This window comes from Mustela nivalis (assembly GCF_964662115.1).
Source record: "Mustela nivalis genome assembly, chromosome: 4".
Classification (NCBI taxonomy): domain Eukaryota; kingdom Metazoa; phylum Chordata; class Mammalia; order Carnivora; family Mustelidae; genus Mustela; species Mustela nivalis.
Window position 1 is genome coordinate 99,504,742 of NC_139023.1, and position 27,196 is coordinate 99,531,937.

Genomic DNA, 27,196 nt, shown 5'->3' on the forward strand with positions numbered 1-27,196 from the left:
ATGATGAAGTGTTAGAGGAAGAAATAAAGTATATCAGCGATTCCCCTGATATACTGAAATGCTTCCCTGGTGATCTAAATTGTAGCTGGGTGGATCTCCATCCCAGGTTCTCTCTGCCCAGCTATAAAAGGTTCTCTCAAACTGTGGGATTAGAATGATCACTGCAAGAAAGAAGTGGTATGTCAGCTAGATTTTGAGGAAACCCCTAAAGTTTCACCTAGATTTCCTAGAAACATACAAGGTTCCCAGGTGGTCCATGCCTGAACTGACCTTGCGACTGACTGGTCCTATCTTAGGTTGTTTTAGAATGTGCACCAAAATTGTGTTTTCATTTCTTAATTTCTACCCTGAGAAATGAGTAGGCTTAAATTTCTCATCTGTTCTGGTCAAGAGAGCCTATTCACCAAGCTCTAAATTCTCTGTGTTCTTATCACATTATTGGTGTTTCTTTTGTCTTTCCCTGGTAGAAAGGGAACATTTTTATGAATAGTGAAGATGAAGGTTACCGAGAAAGAGAGCTATTCTAATCAATGTTTATAAGTGAATATTAATGCTTATTTTAATTTCAGCTCCAAAGACAACAAGAAAATCAACTACTACATGTTCTAAACCACTTTTACAGTAAAAGTGTTTTTGTTCTTTTCAGAATCTCTATTTCTTGTCAACATAAGTTGAATCTTTCTCTTGAATCAGCGATGAGGTAACAGATATTGGGCAGATTTTTCCCATTAACTTATACACCCAGCCCAGATTCATAAGCCATCATCTGGACACCTACATATTATGATCAATAGTTAACAGTCTTGTGTTTCACTTAATGTGAGATTTCCTCTTTGAGGTCCTGTATTTTTTAAAAAATACACAAAGAATTTAGTTTCGCTTCAAAGGAGTAATAAAAAGAATGTTATGCTTGGCCCAAGAACTAAATGATTTCCATCCTCATGAAAAGCAGGCAGGCATAGTTATATGTCTGGGCTCCTAAAATAGACAGCTGTCAATTCTTTCCCTCTAGAATGACTGATTTTTGTCCCTATAAACTACTCATAATTAACTATACTCAGAATGTGGTAAGCTTGGCATTTGCATGGCAGGAAGTGATCTCACAAATTTTGAGGGACAAGTAGCCACTCTCACTTAAATCTTAACCGTGTTCTTTATGCTCCCAATATCATCGATATGCAAACAGCTTTATTCTGGATGACTCAAGAAAAATTTTAGTCACCTCAACAAGCTGTTTATTATTCGGTGTTTCTGGATTTGAAGTGTCCAGATAATTGGCCGATTCATTTAACACAAAGTTGTGTGTTTAAGTGACAAAAGAGTAAATGGTGAGGTGGGGGAAATGGCTCTTTTCAATATATGCTTTTTTCCCCCCAATATAAGCACCCATTTACAATCAGACAGGAGTGAAGAAGTTGCTGCCTGAGCATTCATGATGCTACATGGAGACAAGGTTTATTCCAAGTTCACACTGCTCCTGGCAAAGGTGTGTAGTTCTCACGGGTCATCAGTTTATGAAATTACTAAGGGCTTGTTTGCCCTTAATTTCCTAAAGGATTGATAGGAAATCAAATAAAAAATTATCACTATGTAATAAAACAAAAAATAGCCACTTTTCAAATAAATTGTGCAATTTGCCTCAAGTTACATAATAATTCCCTGCTGGGTCTAGATTAGAACTCAGAACACAGAGGGTTCTGGGGAGAGAGCTTAGAGTATGTTCTCCAGGTCCATACCTTAGCAAACAGGATCTAACACCATTCTTACAATAATCCCGTGAGGTAAGTTTTCTTATACCCATTTTACAGGTGAGGAAATAGGGACTTGGTGTAGGTCATTTGGCTACCTTCACACGGTTGGAAAATATCACAACCCGGAATGAAACACAAGCCTTCTCTCTTTAAAGCTCATGGGTTTCAGCTCCAGATCTAGTGTTAACCCAAGTGTAACACTTTCACCACTCTTCAGATGGTACAAGGAACAACTCTGGCGCAGCAGTTCTCAAACTTTACTCTGAGTGAGAATCACCTGTGAAGCTCATTAAATGGCTGAACCCCACACCCTTCCCAAGAGCTTCTGAGTCAGCACCACCCAGGAGGTTCTGAAGCAAGCAAGATGGGTCTCACCGTGAGAAACTGAGAAACGCACAGGGAATGAGAACGTAATTAGCACGACAAACCCACTTCACAGGCATTTCCCTTTCCAAATAAACTTAAGTAAAAAAAAAAAAAAAGCTGGGGCAGGGGACTTTACACACATTCTTTTTTAAATTTCACTTTATCTGAAGAAGAAAATGTCAAGGAAATGATTGTGGAGGTGGTGGCAGACCTGACAAAGATTGTCTGAGGTGATACTCTAACGACCGAGTTATCAGGTGAATAGCCCTTGCGGGCTACCCAAACACAGAGCTTTGTGGGCCACCTGGCAGCCCCTCAGTGTGCCCCTCCGTGTACCTCAGCCCACCATAGTCCCCCTCCTTCCCTCCAAAAAATAGCCACCACCTGAGATAAGAGCAATTCTTTCTAGTTTTTCTCACCCAGGTGTCCATCCTGAGATACGGTCATTTCATCTTGCCCATTCTTTAAAATCTGGCATATATTTTCAATCTCTTTTGAACTACTGGTTATCTTTTTCCCCCTTATAATTTATCTTTTGAAGAAAAAAAAATCTCATACTAACTTAAGTTTCCCACAGACTAGATTTTGCTGATTACATACCAAGGGTATGCATATATACACTTATATACATATAAATATATGTATGCAGTTCATTTTGTTTCCCTGTCCTTGGTATTTACTGCAAATTGGCAGCTCAGTCCAGAGACCAACCAGGTTCAGTCTGGCAAAGCCCTAGGTGGTGTGCTCTTCAATCCAGTGGCATATAATGTCTCATGCTGCCTCCTTTTGGATGTAAGCAAACCATTGCCTCAATGCCTGGATCTATTAATTCTTTAAATGTTAGAAAATTGTGACCTTCTAATTGTTATTGTTTTGTTTTCATTTGTTAGCTCTACTGATTTTATAAGGAGATACTAGTAGTATGGTTCAAGAAAGAAAAGCAGATAAATGATTGACCCTTTTACCTACCCAGTTTTTAAAGCAACAATTTGGTCCCTGTTATCTTCAGAAGGTGACCAACTAATGCTATATATAAATATATATATTTGTGAGCTCACAGATTTAAACATACTTAATGGATTTCAAGCCTTTGCAATTCTTACCCATTTTGAAACTAATGATCATTGAGAGTCTTGTCTTCACGAAGGTTCTAAAGTCCATTAGACATGACCCTACTAGTCTTTGACAACTTCTTGGCTATCTGGTATTACGAGATCTTCCAGGCTCATCTTATAGGTCTCCTGCCCCAGACTTGGGATCAGCCATTTCCCAAGAAATTCTGGTTTCTTTCAGAGGAGAATGGTATTTCAAGACCACATCTGGGCCCTTGTCATACTATTGTTTCTGAGTTGGTTATTGTTTCTAAACCTTTTCAGTGAACAGTGCTAAGAAAGACACACATCAACTATATACATATGTTTTTTAAAAATACAATACCTCAGAGATTTACACTACAATACAAATCTAGGACAAGATTTTTATAGCACATGTGGGAAGATTGTTCTTGAGTTCTTCCATGTTGATTAAAAATTTTGTGCCCCATTTTACATGAAAATCAGTTTTGCTAGATATAAAATCTTGGTGCACGTTTTCTGTCCTTGAGTGTCTTTATTTTATATTATTTCCTTTTGGTAAAAAAACATTGCTGTTAAAAGGTCTGATGACAACCTTATTGGATTTTCCTTATATGTCATTTGCTTACTTTGTCCATTCACACAAAAGATTAGGGTTTTTTTTTAAGTTCAGTGATTTTACATTTCCTTTAAAGTTCAGTAATTTTACAAGAATTTTTCTTGGTGTTGGTTATTCTAGGTTGGTACTCTTTTTTTAAGTCAATGTCATTTTTTTTATTTCTTTTTAAGATTTTATTTATTTATTTGACAGATAAAGATCACAAGTAGTCAGAGAGGCAGGCAGAGAGAAAGAGGAGGAAGAGCCCAATGCAGGCTCAATCCCAGGACCCTGGGATCATGATTTGAGCAGAAGGCAGAGGCTTTAACCTACTGAGCCACCCAGGCGACCCTCCAGGTTGATACTCTAAGGTTCATGGTGTGCTTTGTAAAATGGTTTTTTTTTTTTTTTTCCTGTTGCAGAAACATTTTCTTGAACTTTAGCATTTGTTCTGTTCCTATGCTTTGTTTTTTCTTCTTTAGGAATTTCTGTTATCTTCAGGCTTTATATTCTTTGTCTGTCTTTAAATATCTGCCTTATTATATTGAATCTTCCTTATTTCTTTCATCATTTAGTTTTGTACTTTAATCTTTTTCTCCTTTTTACCCTCTTCCTCTTCACTTGTATTTCTTCTAATTTAGTCTTCACTTTTTCTTTTATTTTGAATTTTTGGACAGCAGACTTCTGAGTTTTTCAAAGTACAATTATTGTTATTTCATGTTTTTAATAATTTTCTTGAAATATTTAGCTTGTTTTGAAAGAGCACATTATAGTTTTTATCTTTTTTTTTACTTATGTCTTTCTGGTATGATTTATTGCCTGTAGAAATATTATTCTGTTCTCAATCTCTTTTTTCTTTCAATAGCTTTGTATAGAATTAGACCTTAAAATTTTTCTGTTGCCAATTCTTCTGTAAAATCAGTTTTCTAAAACTTTTCAGAAGGGTTTTGGTTCATACAAATTTTCTAACTTCACAGAGATCTCTCTTCTGTTGTTTGTGTAGGTCATTTAAAATATATACACATACGGCAACTACAAATACCTGACTAGTTCTCCTCAAGGTCATGACAAACCAGGAAAGTCTGAGACACTGTTACAGCCCAGAGGAGTCTCAGGAGGCATGATAATGAAATGTAATGTGGTATCCCAGATGGGATGAAACAGAAAAGGAACATTAGGTAAAAACTAAGGAAATCTGAATAAAGTATGGGTTTTTGTCAATAATAATGTATTAATATTGTTTCCTTAATTATAACAAGTGTACCATGCTACGATCATATGTTAAAGATGTTAGTAACAGGGCGCCTGGGTAGCTCAGTGGGTTAAAGCCGCTGCCTTCGGCTCAGGTCATGGTCTCAGGGTCCTGGGATCGAGTCCCACATGGGGCTCTCTGCTCAGCAGGGAGCTTGCTTCTCTCTCTCTCTCTCTCTCTCTCTCCCTCTGCCTGCCTCTCCATCTACTTGTGATCTCTCTCTGTCAAATAAATAAATAAAATCTTTAAAAAAAAAAAAAAAAAGATGTTAGTAACAAGTGAAACTGGGTGGGAAGTATACGGGAACTCTCTGTCCCATCTTTTCAATTTTTCTATACCTAAAACTTTTATTTCTAGGGGTGCCCTGGGTGGCTCAGTGGGTTAAGGATCTGCCTTCGGCTCAGGTCACGATCCCAGAGTCCTGGGATTGAGTCCTGCATTGGGCTCCTTGCTCAGCAGGAAGACTCCTTCTCCCTCTCCCTCTTCCTGCTGCTCCCCCTGCTTGTGCTCTCTCTCTGTCAAATAAATAAATAAAATCTTTAAAATAAATAAATAAATAAATAAAATTGTATTTCTACAAAATAAAGTCTATTTTACACACAAACACATCCACAGGGCAGCTTGCTTTCTAACATATCCTGGCTGTTTCTTCCACCTATCCACTTTTATCTGAACCCTGACTTTTCTGCACCTCTTCAATGTGAGGCCTGTGCTGGAGGAGAGCCCTGGTTGTCAGTTTCAAGACACACAGAAGGCTTGTTACCCCAGGTACTTAAAACCTTAACATGGGACCCTTGTATCAAACACCAGACAATTTCAGCTGTTATCAAATTGACCAGCTTAGTTTCCAGTTTTATCTATTTTGGGGCTCATCCATTATTCCCATATTTATCAAATCCAGCCCCATTACTTCCCTCTGTTTTCTTTTACACAGATGCCAGAAAGGTACAGATCTTATGGCTCATATTCTAGGGGCCACTGGTTTACTTCTTTCCCTGTTTGTTTGTTTTTTATAGTTGTCCATGGATTTTTGGTTTTATGATCTAGTTGCTCTGTTTTTTCCCCTTATAGTTTATGACTCTGAGTGCTTATATATATATATATATGGCATACAATTCACCCTGTGGTTTTTTGTGAGGAAATTAGGAACACCTAAAATCATGCTGCCTCCACTCTCTCAGCATTCCAAATTTTAAGGCAATCACCAACCTTATAGACTACTGAGATAATGAGGATTTTATTATGGTAGAAGATCCAATGTCTTGTTTAAATATAAACTAGAATGTGCTATGGTGGCAAAGATACGGTGCTGTGTTTTTCCATATGCTTTAAAAGCAGAAACTCAAGGGCTTCCTGCCGCATGTGGTTTATAACCAGTTCACAATTCCTGACAGTGCTGTCTACAAGGGCAGTGTTGGCAATGACATTTGAAGTTTATCAATTATCCCAATAATCTCATTCACTTTACTTTATTGAATTTCTCTCAGTGGATTTTTTTTTTTTTTTTTTTTTTTTGAGGAGTCAAAAGAAAACCCAAAACACACATGAGTGTGATTTCATTGCCTTCTGTCAAGGGATGATGCCTGGGTGGAATCTTCCTCCTGTCACCCAGGAAACACAGGTTGGCCCTGAAGATGGTCTCAATGGTACAAAACTAGGTGACATCAGAACAGCTGACAGACTGAGAAATAATCTACCTTATTTCCAGGGGCCAGGTTTAGAGAGTTTTTAAAAAAAAGAAAGAAAGAAAGAAAGAATCTCTCAAGGTCTCCTCTAACGTTCATTCTACCTTTCATAATTTAGCGGACACACAGAGACTGTAATGTCATGTCAAAGAGCATTTCCCAGGCCTATCTGACAAGAAGGCTATATTTTTGACCCAAGCCCCATGAAGCTGATTCTACTACTATCTTAGATGGACATTTTTAACAGGGTCTGCTCACATGATAGTCAGTGAACTGTTAACTAAGCAAAACCAAACTTGTTAAAAAGAATCCACTCAAAAAAAAAAAAAAAATCCACTCAACCTCCAACAATTTCTCCCTAAGGTATTGGTAAGTCTCAAGACAAACTTATAAAAATTTTATTTCATCTGTCCTCCCCCTGACCATTCTTTAGGCAAAGTGCTAAAAGGCAACCAAGAAGAAGAAGTAACAGGGGCCCTCACATAATCCATAGCCTAGATAATGAAACCCTAAAGAAAGGACATAATATTCTATTCTAAAGCCACAACTAGACCTTGTTGGAATTAGACAGGCACTCTTTCTCCCCAGAACATTCTAAGGATGAGAGGCCACCCTCAGAATACCACCCTAACACAAACCGATCCCCATACACAACACTAGTCATGGTTTGTTTTCTTATATGGCAAAAGTTTATTTTGTTTCACTGCTCCATCAAAATTATTTATCTCATTTATCATACAGTTCCTGCCTAGTGTGTTTCGCCAGAACTAACATGCATGAAAATTATGTTAATGGGACTTGGACTGGTTTTAATGTACTTCATATAATCAAGAAACTAAACAAACAGAAAGGGCTCTGAAAGGTGTTCATTCTTCTCAGAAGAACCACTTGCTCTCGTAAGACACGTTTTTGAGGAGAGTACCTGCCAAGCATCAAACCACCAGCCATTCCCTTAGAAAAGACCTGTTTATTAAGAGAAGAAAACAGACTAAGGGACTTATCATTGTATCCCGCCCATCAAGTACCCTAGGTTTCCATTAACCAGTGGTGGTTTCATGGAGAGAGACTGAGAAGTGATTTGGAAAAGATTCTTAACACGAAAACTGACCAAAAGAAAAATTAATTTTCAGTTTTTGAGGAGAAGCCAGCTTGGTGAAAATCGTCCATTGCTTGAGGAATTCAATGTGTGTGTACACAGGGGTGTCACTATAATGCTACCTTGGTGGTCTACTTCCAAACACACTGACGTCGGGAAAAGCGATGTTATAAAGAGTTCTTTCTGCTACTTTTGAAAAATTGAATATCCTAGGATTTAGTACAAGATGGGCCCACACTATCACAAATTTTCCTCCATAAATAAATTATGGAAAAATTCCGTTAAACTTGCCGAAGAACTGAAATTTTGAGGATGAGTTTTAAGTAGCTTTGTGATACTGCTTTGAAAATGTCTATCTACAGATTATTATTATTTTTTATATATAAATGACTGCAAAAAAAAAAAAATGTCTTGAGAGCCAGGAATTGGGTTAGTCTCTGGGACACAACAACAACCACACACCCACACATTGCTTATTAGCAATATCAAAAGAATGCTAAAACCAGATAGAAGGTATGTGTCTGAAATGAAAACAAAGACATTGGTCTGCTATTTTTAGTCATTTAAATGATAGTATCAGATAGACGGATTGCCCAATCAAACCTATAGAGCTGGACTGTGGTTAAAAAGGGCTGAAGGACATGATCTCGAAACGACTACAGTGTGTAAAATATGGAACTCTTGTTCTTATCTTGGATACCATCCAGGACACTGAGGTCATCTCTGTCCCAGTGACAGGAGGAACCCTGTACTTTTCACAAGAGAAATGTTTGTTTTGTTTTTGTCTAATCTGTCTTCCATTGAGAACAAGAACTATTTTGCTTCCTGAAGAATAAGAAGGCAAAAACACAGCGGGACATCACCAAGTTCAGAAAAGCAGGCTGTAAATATGAGAGCTGGCAGTGGGAGCAGGTTGCTGCAGCAGGACCCTGAAGACTGGAGACTGGCAAAGAGTCTGTGAGGAAAGGGGGCCTGAAACACGATATAATTTCATGAAGCACCTTCTCAAGGTGGCTCAACAACAGCAGAACCTCCACAATTGGATCGTTTGTTCTTTGACTCCATTAAACAAGGCTTTGTCTATGAAAATAAAAACATATACTCCTAAAGATAGGTGACATGTGAAACTTGTCGTTTATATGCACTTGAACTCAATAGATGAGTCAAACTCTTTTCTTGCTTTTTGTTTAACAAGGAGCAGCTGAGGGGGTGGGTGGGGGGTAGGAGTGGTGAGATAGAGAGAGAAGAGGTAAAGGGTGAGCTGATCCAGGGTGCCTGGTGGCTCAAGTTGGTTAAGCAACTGCCATCAGCTCAGCTTATGATCCTGGAGTCCTGGGATCGAGTCCCATATCACACTCTCTGCTTAGGGGGGACTCTGCTTCTTCTGTCCTCTCCCCTCTCATATTCTCTCTCAAATAAATAAGATCTTTTTTTTTTTTTAAACGGCGAGAATACCCTTGGAGAGAAAGAGAAAATAAACCCCAAAGGACTGAAATAATTGAAAGAGAAGTTTAAGTGAAAAAGACAAATGGAACCCAAATTTTAACCTTACACTTCCCCCTTTAGGCATTTCACAAACAATCAGTTCTCCAGGTAGAACAAGATAATAATCCCTCTTCACTCTGTTCAACTATGTGACAAATATCAGGTCTATACGTATGCCACATTTTTAAATAAATGTTGACCAACTGTTGTACATACATAAGACTGACTGGGGCAGTGAGAACATGCAGGATCTTTGCAGGGACTAAGTCTGTTCATCTGGAGAAGACTCAGCAGAAGTGTGGTAAAATTAGCTCAAAGTTTTTGAAGGGTGAGAAGGCAGATAAAGATGTAGGCTTAGAAGTGTTGCCTTTGTTAACACATCCAGGACCAATAAAAGGAGAGGAATTGGGGATCAATGCAGAATTTTCTAATATCCAGAATCCTCAGAAAGCAAATGAACTGCTTCGCAAAATAGTGAAGCCCTTACCTCTAGATGTACTTGAGTCAGTTGCTGAGTACTCATCAGAGTTACTAGAGAAAGAATTTAGATTAGTGAGAATTCTCAGTTGCAAGCGACAGAAAACTAATTTAACTCAGATAGCTTAAACAAAAAGAAAATGATTTGGTTCAGTATAATTCTAGATTCAGCATAGATGGATCCAGAAGCTCAAGAAATCTATCATCAGGAATCTTTTATCACTCAGTTCTGCCTGCCTTTGTGTTGGCCTCATACTAAGGCAGGTTATTCCTCAGCTCATGGCAAAGATGGTAACCTATGGTTTCAGTCTTACACTACACCAACTAGGTAACAGGAATGGAAGGAGTGTTTTCTTTCTTGAGAACCAGCAATTGCTGGAATTCACTTTAGCTTCCATCAAGTATTTCCTCCGAACCTGTTGCTCTGGCATTGGAAAAGCAGCAATCCCACACGCAAGACCTAAGTCACATGCTCACCCTTGCGCAGTCATTGGTGGTCACCGCACCCAGATCTGCATCTAAGGCACACCCGTAGAGTAGGAGAGGAGGGTAGGCATGGGGTCAACAATCTCAGCCTCATAAACCATGTGGACTGAGGGTTGCCAAAGGAAAATCAAGATGCTTTTGTCAGAAAAGAGGGAGGAGTTTCAGGATAGATGAAAATGACAGCAGCCATCCTGTAGCAAGGATAGGAGCCAGGCCCACAAAACTTTTACAGACTTTTCCAGTTAAAATATTGTTTATTGCTAAGTCACACTCGCTAAGTCAAGAACTGGGTACTCATTCTATAATTTAAAGCCAAACTGTTGACTTTTAGTCACAGAATCTCTTAGATATACAGTTACATCAGCTCAGAATGTAAATTATTCCAGTAATAACCTGTTCATCACTTCCCCGTTGTAAGATGTAAGATGGAAACCAGTGGTGTACTAGTAAAATGGCTCTTGGAAAATAAAGCCCCGATTATAGTATTTGCCGATCTCCATGGTGTAAATATTCCCATAAAGACCAACTCCAAGCTACCAACATGAGGTCATTAACAACAGAGATGGGAAGAGATGCTCATGTTTGTTAATGCTGAGTGTATCGCCCAGTTGCAGCACCTGACAAGAGTGAATAAATGTTCCAAGCCCATGAAAAATGATCTCAGATGATGGAGTCCAGATTTTTCTCCCCCATTTCATTTGGGGATATGGTGAGAGAGCACTAATTTAAGATATGCCTTAAAATACACAAATTACGTACATCCATTTCTCTACGGTGGATGCTATTAACCGTTACAGTGTATTTTTTCAACATGATATACCATTTCCTGGTGAAGTCTTCATAAAATCATTCTCACTTCTTATGACTGGATCTTAAGAGTCAGAAAGAATGATACCTCCCAATTTGTTTGAAAAGCCCAAGACCCCTCTCCACCTGGCAAAAACCAGTATACTTTTTGGCAAAAAGAACCAAGTCTAATGGGAAAGAAAGCATATATCTGCAACAGCTTATCCATGACTTGATTTGTTTTGTGATAAATGCAGAAAAATCCCACAAAAAACAAATATAATTGTTTATGAAAGTACTTGGCAGGCATTCGGCAAGAGAGGAAGAGAGCACAGGCTGGCCATTCCTTACACTGTGAGAGCACATTGAAGGCACCTCGAGCAAAGCTTCTTAGTATGTCTCCTCCCAAAAGGTCTCAGATCAAACTTCAAGTATCTCACATCCCAAACAGACTATTGCAGTTATTTCGAAAGGAATTGCTTCTAATTCAATCTTTTCAAATACTGCAAAATCGAGTGTGGCTACGTATATATTCCCTAGTTTGCTTACTAGAGAGAAAGAGAGGGAGCACAAGTGGGGGGTGGGGAGACAGCAGAAGGGAGAAGCAGACTCCCCACTAAGCAGAGAGCCCAATGTGGGACTCAATCCCAGGACCCTGGAATCATGACCTGAACCAAAGGCAGACACTTAACCAACTGAGCCACCCAGGCGCCCCTAAAATGGGTGGATTTTCAAAAAATTCTGTGGGGAAGTTATTTTTATGGAAATTAAAAAACCCAGAAACCGTAAGAGGAAGGATTGATCTCTCGAACTTGTCTCAAAATTTAAAACTGTAAGAAAAAAAATACCACAAAGAAAGTAAAAAGACAAACTTGAATAAAACTTTTATAATACATACTGCTTATTTTTTTTTAAAAAATCTCTTGTAAATCAAAAGGAAGAAAGAAGAAAAAAATTTTTAAAAAAGGAAGAAAGAAAGGAAGGAAGGAAAGAAGGAAGAGGAAAGGAAAAGGGAGGAAGAGGGAGAAAGGAGAAAAGGAAGAAGAAAGGCAAAAAAGAAAAATAAGCAAAGGACAAACATGAAAATTTTCTCAGAATTTTATATACATCATTCATAATTTTAATAATGCAAGTTAATACAACAAGGAAGTATTCTTTTTTGACCTCCACATTTAAAATTAAAGCAAGCATGTCAGCAAGTGTTGTGTTAAGAGGTAAATAATGAAATTTTTCTCAAGGACAATTTGGCAAAATGCCAAAATTTAAAATTCATATATCCTTTGACTTTGAAATTTGGTTGAAATCCAGCATCCAGAATAATAATAAATCAATAAAATCAGGATTTTTACTAATGAAGAAGCAGTCCAACTAAAAATGAACACTATTGTTCCTAGATGATTGATGATGTAATTTATAATATGAGAGAATGTGCATTTCTCAGACTGGCCTGATGGATAGCAGGTCGACTTAGAAGAATATTTATGAGCAGAGCTAATAACAAATTCTGAGCCTACTTTGATCTGTGATTTGCTTGAATTGGTTTCTCCTTTGCCTTTCCCCGGACTGGTCATCTGGTAGAAACCGAGGCTACCCAACACCCAGCATATCACATAGGTTAGCAAGCTAAGAGTGGCACTGTGCTGGGTGGGACCCGGGGAGGAGAGAGTGTGCAAATGCTATGTGATTGCATGGGTGGGAAAGGCTTCACAGAAGCATATTACCAGAAATGGGCCTTGAAGAGGAAGAACAGAGGATTGGAAAAGCCAGTCCAAGTGTAGGGAAGAACAAGATCTAGAGTGAAGAATGGACAGAAAAATTAAAAACTTAAAGACAAATCTAGGAGCTATTGGACTAGGAGCCAAGGAAATTCTTAGCACTTATCTACAACCATCAGTAGATTTAGGAAAATAGATTCCCTGGGCCTCAAGGTGTCCTATATGAGTGGGTCCCAAACTTTATAGGTTCATGACTCTCGCTCCAAACTTTTGCCCTATTGGAAAATAGGCATATTTGCTCTAAATTTTTTCCTTTGGGTCTATCTACTCCTTTTGTATTTAGCCTTGTCCTAAGGAATAGTACCCACAAAATAATGAGTTTTTATGTTAGAAATAGGTCTTCTAAGAAATGTTAAGTAAATATATAGTTAATACAGTATTTTTAAAAGTCCCTGTGTACTACCTGATATACTGACATAGGAACCAGAAAAGTGACACATATCCTACCTTAAGAAATGCTGGTGGTCATATACAGTCACTTTGAACTGATGTGAAAGCTGTCATTTGTTCATGTTTACATCACATGTGACAACCTAGACCAAACATAAAGCGTGAAATTGAGGATACCAGATGGCATTTTTAAACCGTGTTGAAGGATAACTGAGCAACTTACAGTACAGTGAGAAACTAACATTTGGGGGGAAACTATGGTGTGTAGTCTGTGTCCTGGTTATTTAAAATATCTTCTGAATGGGGCACTTGGGTGGCTCAGTGGGTTAAAATATCTTCTGAATGGACATGGAATTTTCACAAAATCCAATAATGTAACCAAGCAAGTAACCTGCAAATGCAAACACTTTCATATTCCTAAATCCTGACTACCTGATATTAAGTATCATTTCAAAGTACTTTGGGCTTAGTTTTACTTCCAACCTTTGAGGAAGGTTGTTGGATCTCACTTGAAAGGATGACTATCCTTTAAGGAGGAAGACCACAATACCACAAGAAACAAGAAAAAAATACATAACCCTCAATTATCTTACAACATTTACTAAAGGCGGGACAGATTTCAAAATAGTGTGACAGCTGTTTGGAAGCATGGCATGGTTTCTCCTTTATCTGTTTAGTTGCTTAAGGTACACGTATTCATGTCTCTCCCACCAGCAAAGTTTGCTGGGTGACCAAAGAAGATTTTTAACTCAGGTTATAATTGTGACAGTCTGGACTCCTCTTCATAGAAAATGAAATGACTTCTCCTCCATTGGAATCAGGGAATCACTGTGGCCTTACTCTCCTGGTTAAATGAGCTATGGTCTGGGGCATTGGGGCAGGGTCTCTTTTTATTCTCCTGTTTATCCCTAAACCATACAAAACCCCTCTTCTTGATGCATCCAGTGAGGCTGAATTGGGTTGGGGCTGAAGGTGCCAGGTGAAGAATGTTCTGGAGCACCCGGAGAGGACAACCAAAATGATTAAATGTTTGGGAAACAGTCCTCACAATGAAAGAAATAAAAGAATTTAGATCACTTGTGTCTTAAGAGAAGTTTGGGAGGACGGGGGTCGGACTCTCTTCCCAAGGGATAGGAATGGTTATTAACAGGCACATGGCAAGGATCCATCCACCACATGCACACAAGTGGAACAATAATGAACTTGACAGCAGATGCTTCTTGTGGGCTGCAGTTCCCTGACTGCTTTCTAGAATATCCACCAGTATACGAGAGGCAGGGCAGCAAACAGTGTAGACACACAGACTCTGGACCCAGACTTAGCCTCAGTCCCCTTGCCTGTAACGTAACAATGATAAAAGTGCCTATCTCATTAAATTTTTTGAGGATTATATTTGTTACTGTATGTAAAATGCTTGAACGAGTGCCTGACACATAGTTAGTGCTATGTGTTTGCTATTGTTGTTCTGTTAGTGTAACCTTAACTATAAGCACTTGCTCTATATTCTCCAAGATTAACAAGTTGGGGGATTGGTCTTGAAATTAAGAGTGCTAAATGGTGACAGAAGGTAGCTCTGCTTGTGAAGAGCATAGCATTAAAAAAAAAAGTTTGGAGTATCAATGAAAGTGCACGAATTGGGAGGTAAGATGTAGAATAGAACAAAGTGGGTTACTAAGGGGGAGTGGGAATTTTATCCTCTAGAGGCGACCTATTTTTGTTGTTGGAGACAGCCTTTCTGAGTTGGTGTGAACATTGCCCTTCCTAGAGTAAGGTGTATATGAGATAACCCACTGATCTCTTCCCAGCCAGCTGGTTTGCTATCAACAAGGTGATCACAGCATCCCTGGATGGAGAAATCTTTCCTAAATGCGGCTACAAGAACACCTCCTATCAAGGTCTGTGTTCTTTTTACGCACATGCATCTGGCCAACAGACCTTCGCTATCTCCCAGCCAATAAACACGTGTGATGGCGTCTCTCCCCATGGCAGGGGGGTAGTGAAGAAGTGTCTCTGAATCCAGACTTTACAGGGGATGGGAGCAGGCTCTGTATGTCTCTGCTGTTCATGTCAGTCAATAAAATTAGGTCTTTACATCTCCCTTTTCTTGAAGGCATTTAATGAGTTACATATACATTGTTTTGAGAAGCACACTCAAGTAACAATACAGCTTGAGAGCAGAAAAAAGAACTCCTCGGGCTGGGTTCTGATGCCATAAAAACTTGGTGATAGGAAGCAAACTCAAACACTGGTGAAATCTTCTGAACGAAGTGGGAGTCTGCCTGCTGAAAGACCGCAGAGTCCCATCTGAGGGGGAGCTGCTTCGTGGTAGACAGATGTGGCTCAGTGGGAGTGGAAATCCTAAAGATCCCTGACATTTGCAGATTCGGCTATTCATAGTAGACCATTGGGGGAGCAACCTCCAGGCGCTATGCCATGTAATCATCTGTAATTCTGCTGCAAGGCTGGAGTTCCTAAGAGACCACATAGCTAGTGATGGGGACGTGGCACACTCTACTAGACCAGTCCACCACCCTGTCAAAATTGGGACAACTTTTAAGAGGAAAAGAGGGTGGGGTGCCTGCGTGGCTCAGTCAGTGAAGGGTCTGCCTTCAGCTCAGGTCATGATCCCAGGGTCCTGGGACTGAACCCCAAGTCCTGCTCCCTTCTCAGCAGAAAGTCTGTTTCTCCCTCTCCCTCTTTATGCTGCTCTCCCTGCTTGTGTAGTCTCTCTCTCTCTTTGTCAAATAAATAAAATAAAGATCTTAAAAAAAAAAAAAAAAGAATAAAAGAGGAAGCTGTTAATAATTATAATAGGATAACAGGCATAAACTGAGTCTGTCTTGGGCAAATTAAAATGTATGATTACCCCACCGTAGGTCCAGCTTTTGGATCTCCTGTGAATATAGGGAACATCTCCAATTAATTATTTTTTAAACAATATATTTACTTAAAATAGCAATAAAATAAGAAATAAATTTATATTTCAGGTTGGTTCACATATGAAGATTTATAGGCAAAATGGATAACCATAGGAAAGCTCGAGAGCTGCAGAAATATATCCATTTGGAAAATTCATCAAAATCTGGCCCTGGAACTTTGTGGGACTCCCAAGAATTTACTGACTTATCAAGCATAGCATGAATCTGAATGCTGTGTGTTTACCAAATGGGGTCAAGCCACTTGGACAACAAGAAGACCACCTGAGCACAACTCCAAATAACATCACCAAGGCTTGTAATTCAGATCACTAAAGTAAATGATCACGTGGATCACTGGTGACACCTATGTCTTATAAGGCACTCGCTGAGAGCTGAAGTTAATTATTAAACTTAGAAAATTTTTGGAATCAGGAGTATCATATAAAAACAGCCCTACTAAGGCTTCTGGGTAAAAGGAAATAATTAACAGCGCACCACAAACTCAGAAGGTACGAGGCTCTTTGCTAGACTCTGCCTATATGCTCTGTTGCAATCTTCACAGCTCTATAAAGGAGATAGAATCCGCATTTAGCAGCTTGAGAAATTAGAAAGTTTGCATAACTGACGCAAGGAAAAGTCACTTATAAAATCAGGAAGGGTTTTTACACAATCGAGGTCAGGAGCTACGCTTAAATTCGGCAGCAGAAAGTCAACTTTCACCCTCTGTTCACCTGAGAAGGGGAAGAGATATTAATTCTTTGCTGCCTCCAAGAAACCATGACCACTCAGCCCGTCATGTACTAACAGAATTCTAGAGACTAATTAGACTACGATTGGTGCCTTCCTACAAGCTCTTTGTTGGCTGCAATTTTTTTTTTTCTCTCCATGCAATTCCAGGAAAACTTCGGGAATTCCGGGACATCCTAAGCGACATAAACAGGGCAGTGGTTTACAAATATCTTATTACCAATAGTAAGAAAGCCCTTGTTGGGTCATGTCTTTCTGAGACTTCAATTCAACATCTGTGCTGTCATTAAGACGAAGAGGCAGAAACTGGCATTAAGGGGTGTAATAGAGAGACAGTAACTAAAAACTGCAGCCAGAAAGTGACTAAAAAGCATTTTGTCACAAATGCAAGCATAAAGAAGAGAAGACGGCACCAGCCTGTTGAAAAAACCAGGCACAGGCACCGCTCTGCCTATATGACTCTGAGATGAACTCGCTTTAGGGTAGAAGGTGAACAGACTGAGGTTTACACTGTAGTAATTACCTATAATTATCATTTGGGATTTTTTTTTTTTTTTTTTTTGCGTAGAAGGAAATAGGTTGTAGTTAGGCTGCAATAATCCCCTTATGCAGTTTTTGTTCATTCTGTCTGTGGTAGGAGATGGGAGCGTGTAGGGGAGAATACGCTCCAGTTAAGCTTTAAATGAAAGTGTTTCAAGTCACCACAAGTTGGCCAAATACAATGATCCAGGGTTTTTAATGCATGTACAGAACACCGGAAGGTGGGCATTGGCAGGTTTCTAAAGTAAAAAGAAAAACTCGACTAATCTATCCAAGATTGCCTGGATCTGTGTGTCCAGCCGAGCAGATGAAAAATACTGTTTGTGGCTGACTTTGTCCAGGACACACCTTCGCTCTAGACAACTCCTTTAGCAGAAACAGCCTTCCCCCACCTCCCAAGCCCCCTGGCAAATGCCTGCTCATCATTTAAAAAGCATCTCAAATGTCCCAGTGAAGTTTTCTGTCAGCTCTGCTGTGCAGCCTTCCCTCAGCCCCAAGGCAAAGGTTTGTGATGCCTTAGCAGGCTCCTTTGTCCCCTCGTGCAGACATCCCTCCCCCCAACCCCCCGCCCCCGCTCATCACGTGCCATGTTAGCATTCAGGAGCGGTCTGCCTCCAGCGTGTCATCCCCCTGACCTCCAGGGCTGATTCTCGTGACCTGAAGGATTAGACACAGGATCTCTTCCTCGTTCAATACCAAGAAAATGACATGCACACCTACTGGAAAGCTTCTGTTCAATACAGGGCAAAGAAGTAACTCACAAATAGGTGTCTGTGTGTGTGTGTGTGTGTGTGTATTGTCCTCTGGGCTGGGAGTTCTTTGAGCCCAGGAACTGGAGCTTGTTGATTTTTGCAGTTGGCGCTTACATAGTACAGATTATACGCACCTCATACCTCCATGTATGTTCACACAATAACTTCAGGGAAAATAACGTAACAGTCCTCCTTTCCTTTTCCGAAGTTTTTGTTTTCTAGGCTCCATCGAGATTTTAAAATGTTTCCATTTTTACTGTAATCGGGGTAGCTGCAAGTTTGTGAAGAAGGCCAAATGTATATGGCCAGGCCTGATGTCGAGACACAAAGGAGCAACTTCCGACTTGACTCTCCATTTCTATATCTAACAAGCATCTCAAGCCTATCATGGCCAAAACAGAACAATGGACTTTCCCTTCACCTCCCTCCCTGAAAGTGACCCTCCCCACTCGTCCCATTTCTCTATCTCCAATATGTGCCTGGTACCCTCCATCTCAAATCTGCCTCCTGCTTGCCCTGGTCCCAGCCGCCAGCATATCACCAGAAGAACCTTCAGCTAGTCTTCTGTTTCCATCTTTGTCCCTTCCATATAGCAACAACTAGAGCACTCTTCTTAAAATATTAATGAGATCATGTTATTCCTGCACTCAAATATCTCCAGTGGTTTCTCCAGACACTTGGTACAAAACCCAAACTCTTTCCTGCGAGCCTCCAGAGTTCAACAGCACCCGTGGCCTGCCTACCTCTCTGATCTCATTTCCTACCTCTCTCCACCATATTCATGGGGTCCACATGCCCTCTGTCCCAGGAACCTGTCATGTTCTTCTCCTCCTAGACTTTGGTATTTGCTCTTCTCATTTGCCCACAAGGCACTTACCAGGTCTTCTGGGTGACTCTGTCTTGTTGTTCTGGACTTAGGTGAAGTATTAGCTCCTCAGAGAAGCTTTCCCTGACCAGCCTTCTAAAGTAGCTCTTTAGAGTGTCCTCCAGAACAATCCTCTATTTTATTCACTTTGAAAAATTATTGAGTTCATGGTCTATTTCCCCACCAGAATGTAAACCCTGTGAGAGCAGGGATCTTGCCTGTCTCCCTCACGGCTGTATCCCTAGCTTCTAGAACAGAGTGGATTCTCACTTGTGGAATGAAGAGGGAGCAACTCTGGGGAAAAGGCTGTGAACAAGAAATTTGAATTTTAGTACAGTCATCAGAAAGGGGCTGTCCTGAAGACACATGATTCTTCCTTTGTTGTCAGCCACAGGAGTAACTGAGGCCTACACAGAAGGGACAGTCTAGTGACAAATGTGCAACAGTTTGCTCCACGACAACTTCCAAACTACATGGAAGTCTGTCAGTGTGCTCGTAGAACAGATGTTATCCCAGCTGCCTGTAGGGCTGGCACAGCTGTGTCAGACAGGTGGCCTACTCAAAAGAGAGGAGGCAGGACTGTCACCTCACAGAATAGATTCCCACTGACTGGAAGTTCCTCAGCAGCTCTAAAATATGCTGCACCAAATGAACAGCCCCAACCCTTTAGTTCAATGGGAGAAAGAAGAATTGATCTGTTTTATAAATCACAAAACTTGATCCTACCCTGATGGAAATCCTCGTCCCGGTGACTCCTTAGTTCTTACTGCACATACAAATATTAGCCTCTGTCTCTCTAATTCTATCTTCCCCGTACCAAACTCACACCCTCAAAACCTTGTCATCCAGCTGAGATGGTGTTTATACACTGAAAATACCCTAAAGGCCATCACACATTGAATTCCACTACTTTGGGCCATTTTCATGGCTAGCATGAAATACGGGTCAATCTGGGGAATGAATAATGAATACATAACAAGGGCTCATCATTATGGTACTGAGCTACCAGCGTGACACTGACCATGCAGGGTTCTGGCCCCTTACAGACACACCTGGCTTCTGCTCTACTCTTAGAAGCCCATGATGTGCTCTGGTTCTGGCCCCTTACAGACACACCTGGCTTCTGCTCTACTCTTAGAAGCCCATGATGTGCTCTTCGTTGAGAATCTAGAATACTCCCTCCTCCCACTACCCCCTCCCCCACCATCCACCTAAAGATATTTAATTTTTTGCTTCCTAATCATATCTTAGAGGACAAGGCGGGGTGAGTGAGGGACTCTGAAGTCCTTATCCTGCTTCTGGTCGAGTCCTGCCTTTTATGAGGCATGAGGGAAGCACGTGGGCTTTGAAATCATGTGCATCTTGTGACCCAGGCAAATGGGTGGACTCCTGCCATCTGTGGCTGCCTCTGATGTTTCACGTCACTTTTTTAGGCCTTTTGGGATCCATGAGTCACAGTTTGGCTATCACCTGTCACACGCAGGAAATGCTGTACATTTCAAGGAATACCTCTCTGTGATGTTCCCTGTGTCACATGGCACACCTGCTTGTAACAGGTGCTATGGTGGAAGAGATCCACCTCAAGGTTCTATGATGAGGTTCTTCGAGAAAGGAAACAGATGGCCCACCCCACGGCTTTATTGGCTGTGGAAGAAATGAAGGAAAACATGCAGCAGAGCTGAATTTTCAGTTGAGGTAGCGAGGTAGGTATTCTAGGTCTGGAATTTAAAAAACAACAACAACAACAACAAAAAAAAAACAGGCTTTGCCACTTACTGGCTGTGTGATATCAAAAGACGAACAACCCTCCATTTCTGAAAATGAGAGAAAAAATGCAGTACCTCCCTTGCAGGCTGCTGAAGGATTAAATTAGGTAATACAAGTGAAGTATTTAACATAGCTCCCAGCAGACGGGAAGTATGTCAACAGATCTCGGCTTTTAATTTGGCAGTATAGAGAATTTGAGTTTCCAGATGCCACTTATTGATAATTTTTTTTTTTAAGATTATTTATTTATTTGAGAGAGAGGGAGAAACAGATTCCCCACTGAGCAGGGAGCCCAATGCTGGGCTCCATCCCAGAACTCTGGGATCATGGCCTGAGCTAAAGGCAGATGTTCAACCAACTGAGCCGCCCAGGCGTCCCTTAATGCATCTTTAGTTATACTCATTGTTTGATGATTTTGTTAAAAGTGCTCACAAAGATAAGCAGAGGCTCTTCCCGACCTGTATTTCCAATATTCCTAGAAGGGTTAGAGGAAGAAGGGAGTGTGCCAATAGTGACATTCTTCCACAGAACTCATTGCCTGAGAGTCTAAAGCACAGGTGTCCTGGCATGGGTACCGTGTGACAGAGCACTGATAGAAATCCGCTTCATAAGATAGCTGTGAATATTAAATAAGATAAAGAATATGAAACTACTTAGAGTCTACGAAGTTATCGCCTTTTCCTGTTTCCTTTGCATGGTTTGGGGAAATGTCTAAAGTCTTTCTTTAGTGACTTACCCCAAATTTGCTTCACATCCCCACAAATCTTACATGACCATTTCTTTCCATGATAAATTCTTGACATGCTATGTGTTTCTTGAACATTTTTTTTCTAATAATCTCCCTTTCCTTTCTCACCCTTTGATCCTTTCTTCCCCCTTGTAGTCTCTCCGTTTCTCACATTCCTTTAATTTACATTTTGTTGCAGAATCCTGGTACAAGAGCTTTATCATGGCACCAATCAGAGAGTGACTTTTTTAAATGGTCAGTTTCTACAGAAAAGAGTAGACTCCTTACAGGATGCATCCTGCAGTTCTCTGATAGATATTTCTTTTTTCTGAATTTAAAAAAAAAAAAATGGCTCTTTTGGTATTCTATGCAAATGAACGTTGACTATAAGTTAGAAACACATTCAGCTGCTTCCTCAAGCAAAGATGTCTTTTCAGTGTCAGAATTCTTGAAAGTCCTTGAATAAAAATTCACTTCCCTCTAGAGTTGTATTGATGTATTTTTAATATTGCTATTTTTCTTTTATTGTTGCATAGAGACGCATTCTAATTTTGTTTGTAGTTTATAATCAAAAGGAACCAAGGGAAAACCTAGTAAGGGTCTATTGAAAGAGTTAAATCATTTCCCTACAGCTTTCCTAAGCGGAACTGATAGTCTTAGTCTGACTTAGAGAGCTGGAATAGAAAGGCTGCCAACATCTGTTTTGGTCAGAGACAGATAAAAGAGACTAATTCATAGTGGGAATAACCCATGTGTGGCATTCTGTATTCCATTACCCTTTTCACAAAAAAAATACGCATGATACAGATAGACAGATATATTTCTCCCTAAACTTTTCCACAGTGAAAATAAAAGAAAGGTGAAAGGCTCAAAAGAGTTATTATTGATTTATTTACTTAGAATGAAGCCAGGAGGCACAGCATGTCAACATCCCCACCATCACCAGGCAAGGTTGGGTCTCAGCCATTTGACAGAACTGGTCTTGAAATCTAAAAAATACAAAAGTGAAAATAACTTTTCAAATATCCATAGAAACATGGGTTATGGCTGACATAAACAACTGAAATGCAGGACTAATGTAAAAATCTCTATTTTATCTATTAGTTTCAACCTTCTTTCCACTAAAACTAATTCAAGAACTGCTAAAATCTAGCCAAATAAACTTATCTGAGACCCGCTTCTCTCGTTATTGGTAAAGATGTTCACAGGCAGGTAAGAGAAGTCGTAAGCTATAATGAAATAAATTCAAAGAAAAAATCAGGGCATGGCTGTATCAGGAGATGGACACAAGCGTTGGGGGGATGTTTTGCATTTGGCAGGAATGCAGCTGTGGAGGTGGAGGAGAGAGATTTAGTTTCTTTGGTTGGTTGGTTGGTTGGTTGGTTGGTTGGCTCGCTCATTGGTTTGTTGGTTGGTTGGCCTGGAATGAAGGTGGCAATTTCCTTTCTTACCTAAGAAAACACAAAAAGCTGCCAATTTCCAGGGTCATCAAGAAACTTGTTCAACTCTAAATTACTTCAGGTGAGTAGCTCAATGTTTAAACTCTACTTTCCTTTTTGACACTAATCCCTGCATGGCCAAAATGGTGTTGCATGAGTTTTATGATATACTTTTTAAACAATGAACAGGAAAAGCCTGAGTTGAAGCCCCACAGGAGACCAACTATATGCCACAGTTTTGACACCCAGAGCCCATGATTCTCATGAGAGGAAAAGTTCCACTTTGGCTACTCCAAAAGTGGAAGGGTAAGTGTTCTTGTTCTTCCTGAGATTTGAATTCTCTTCTCCTGCTTAAAATTAAGCAAAAGCTCTTCATGACTAATCATACTCTTGTTTTTCTATCTCTTTTCTTTCCTTTTTTCTTTGTCGTCTTTTTCACCTGCCCCTTTCTCTTCCATCGTCATGGAAATTGGTCATGGTCTGGGTGGGGAATATGCCTTACACCTGAATACTAGAACACAAGCTCACTGAGGTCTAAGACTGTACAGAGAAGGTGCTCAAACATGCACTTTTAATTAAAAAGAATAAAACCAGGACCACGCCAAGGTATTATACTGAGGAAGTAGCTATGTCAGAGGGGAAGCAGCTCCTGAACAGGGAAGGTCAGGCTGATGTAGCACATTGTTTCTCCTATCTCAGAATCAAAAAACATTTGCTTATGAGCAACTGTCTTGTTAAATAACAACTGTAGTCTTTGATAGAACACAGTACAAATGTTTTTGTTTCTGAATTCTTTAAGCATCTCAGAGCCTTCATTAAGCAGAACTCAATGAAATAGCACACTACCCCCACCCTCCAAAAAAATATGGGGTTTTTTTTGTTGTTGTTTTGTTTTGTTTTGGTCATCCTGCTTTTATGAGAAAGATCTAAATTTTAAGGGACTCACAGAGACCACAGATGTAATTGATGAAAATATCTCCATGTACACCTAGGACAGTAAATATTTAGGCCAATCTCTTAAATCTTCTACAGGCAGAACATGGAATACTGAATGCCTAATGAAAAACGTACTCAGAATTTTAATCCTGAAGCAGAACAGAGCCATGATAATGGAAGAAATGCTGCTATCTTCTCTCTGTTCTTACTAAAGCAAGAAAAACTGCTACTGCCCTTCAGAAAGATTTTCAACAAGAGAGAATATTCTTTTTTTCTTTGCATTCCAGATAATTGAATTTCTTTTTTCATCTGCCAAAGAATGTCAGTGCTCTGATCCTTCTAAGAAATCTGGGAGTAGTAGCCTGGAATTATTTATGATTTATGCCTACTGCCATAAAGGATTTGAAGCCCGTATTCAAAGAATTGATATGACCAATATGCTGGACTCTGCCCTTGACTTTTTGACCAAAGATGTGTGCTTCTTTTACTCTAACTGTGAAACAAAAGACAAAGAGTTATAGGATGATGGAATTAGAAGGGATCGTTACTACTGGAAACTGTAGATCATTTGATAAAAAAACCAAGTTCCAGAAAAGTAAAATAACCTGTCCAAGGCCAAAGGGCTCATGAGTAGCAGAAGAAAGAGAAGAACCAGGTCCCCTGACTCCAAGTCTTTTCCCATTGGCCCAGATAGTCTTCCCACTGCACCCCTCTCAGGAGGATACTGCAATCAGGATTAGACAGCCATTTTGTGAAGTCAGAATACTAGAAAACATGCTCCGAGAGTATAAAATAATTTCCTCTAAACACCAAGTTCTACCCTCTTACTTATGCTAACCCAATGGGCACCTCAACTGGTTACAAACTAGCATCTCAGCTACAATGTGGCCTTTCCCTTCCACTGTCCCCAGGGTTACTGTACCTGGCAAAGCCTCTGATGAATGGAGTCCAAGTAGCACCTGCCTCTGAAAGCACCAGTGCCCATCATTAGGCTTCTGGATTGCTCTCCCTGGATGGTGGGCTGAGCAGTGGTGGTGGTGGAGTCCAGCTCACATGTTGTGGACCAGAGCTGGTAGCATCAGGGGATACCAGACCATTAAGCTGGGAGTGGGGATGCATTCAAGAGAAGGAGGTATAATAGGTTAGTAAACTAAGGAGGGTCTGAAGCATGTGTTGGGAGTTGGAATATGGCTCCGTGGATTCAAGTACTAGAGAAAAGAATTCCACGGGAATGCAGTCCAAGGAAATAACTGGATTTTTTTTCTCTTTCACATGTAGTTTTTGATGAATCAGGTCCACATGTGAGGCCTGTGGGTAGGGGTATGACTTTTTTTCTTCTCTTCTGGCAAAGCTATAGTTAATTTGGGGGGGGTGGGGTGATCTCAACAGCTATCTCAAGCCATTTCATTCTCACCTCACCTCTCACCCCTGACTTCACCAGGCCATAGATAGTCTTCTAGTATCTAACACAGAAGAAACTCTGGCTCTGGAAAAATAGAGTAGGAAACTGGAGTGATTGGGTGGCTCAGTTGGTTAAGCGACTGTCTTCAGCTCAGGTCATGGTCTCAGGGCCCTGGAATTGAGCTGCGCATCGGGCTTCCTGCTCAGCAGAGAACCTGCTTCTCCCTCTCCCACTCTCCTGCTTGTGTTCCCTCTCTCACTCTGTCTCTCTCTCTGTCAAATAAATAAATAAAACCTTTTTAAAAAATAGTAATAAATAAATAAATAAAAAGAGTAGGAAACTCAACTTCATTTACAGACAGCAATGTGCTAGTGAAAGTTTAATGATTGGCTCAGTAGGAAAATCGTATATGTAAATACATGCATAAGTTTAATACAAATATACTGATAAGAATGGCTGTAATGTATAAATAAGACATTAAAGCCTCTGTATTAGAAATTCTATATAATCAGTTGATTTCTCACAGAATGCTTTCCCTGATTTTTATCTTACTGTCGTATCCTTAGCCACCTATGGTTACAATTCTCAAACAAGTATAATTCTTACATGAATATTGGTTAATATTATCATTTCTATTGAGGAGTAATAAACAATAAAAACAGATGTCAGAACAACACTTGTTCATTGATGATGTAAGCTGAGTCAGATAATAGTGTCTAAATACCCAAAGATATTTCCTCAGTTTAGAGGGCTAGCCACATGTAATGAATACCAGCAGAAAACACATGAAATTTATTATTACTTATGTTATTAATATTTTCTCCATCACAGGAGTGGGTTAACTTAGTGGGTTAAAGTCTCTGCCTTCCTCTCAGGTCATGATCCCAAGGTCCTAGGATCGAGCCCCGCATCAGGCTCCCTGCTTGGTGGGAAACCTGCTTTTCCCTGTCCCACCCCCTTGCTTATGTTCCCTCTCTCGCTGTGTCTCTCTGTCAAATGAATAAATAAAATATATATTTTTAAGATTTTATTTATTTATTTGACAGAGATCACAAGTAGGCAGAGAGTCAGGCAGAAAGAGAGAAGGAAGCAGGCTCCCTGCAGAGCAGAGAGCCCGATGTGGGGCTCGATCCCAGGACCCCGGGACCATGATCTGAGCCGAAAGCAGAGGCTTTAACCCACTGAGCCACCCAGCCGCCCCATAAAATCTTTTTTTTTTTTTAATGTAGCAGAATAATTTAGAAGTGATGAGTTGGGGGGTTATTCATTACCTTTGCTTTTCATTTAACTTACATAATTCTAAGTTTATATAATTTAATTCTTAATAGTGGCTGTATTTAACAAGTGACTCACAAAACGCCAACAAACTTGACAATCAGCTCTCATAAGCGGGTACACGTGGGCTCTAGCATGCCACTGAAGGGAAAAGACACTCTCCTGAAAACGAGTATCAGGAAAAAGATCACTAGTTTATAAATGTTCTTATAAAAGATCACTAGTTTAGGGGCGCCTGGGTGGGTCAGTGGATTAAAGCCTCTGCTTTCGGTTTGGTCATGATCCCAGGGTCCTGGGATCGAGACCCACATCGGGCTCTCTGCTCCGCAGGGAGCCTGCTTCCTCCTCTCTCTTCCTGCCTGCCTCTCTGCCTACTTGTAATCTCTGTCTGTCAAATAAATAAATAAAATCTTAAAAAAAAAAAAAAGATCACTAGGTTATGTGTTCTTATTAAGTTATAAAACCGTTTATTAAGAAACTGAATTTTCCAACCCTTGTCCAGTCAGTAGACTTGGCTTTTCTGGCCAAGTGTGTGTGGGGTGGGGGGTGGTTTGTATTCTCCTACTTCCCCCACAGCCTGTAACCACCCCCACCAACTCTCCCACAGA

The 27,196-nt window shown here is 40.1% G+C and overlaps 1 long non-coding RNA gene across 4 annotated transcripts in view; it reads right to left on the minus strand.

The window, feature by feature from the left end:
- Positions 1-22,408: 22,408 nt before the first annotated feature.
- The window catches only part of LOC309863605, a 78,875-nt gene continuing 74,087 nt past the window's right edge, over positions 22,409-27,196 (minus strand). For all 4 annotated transcript variants that reach the window (XR_014311143.1, XR_014311144.1, XR_014311145.1 and 1 more), the window contains one exon: positions 22,409-22,525. This is a non-coding gene — a long non-coding RNA (uncharacterized lncRNA). The remainder of the gene's footprint in view (positions 22,526-27,196) is intronic.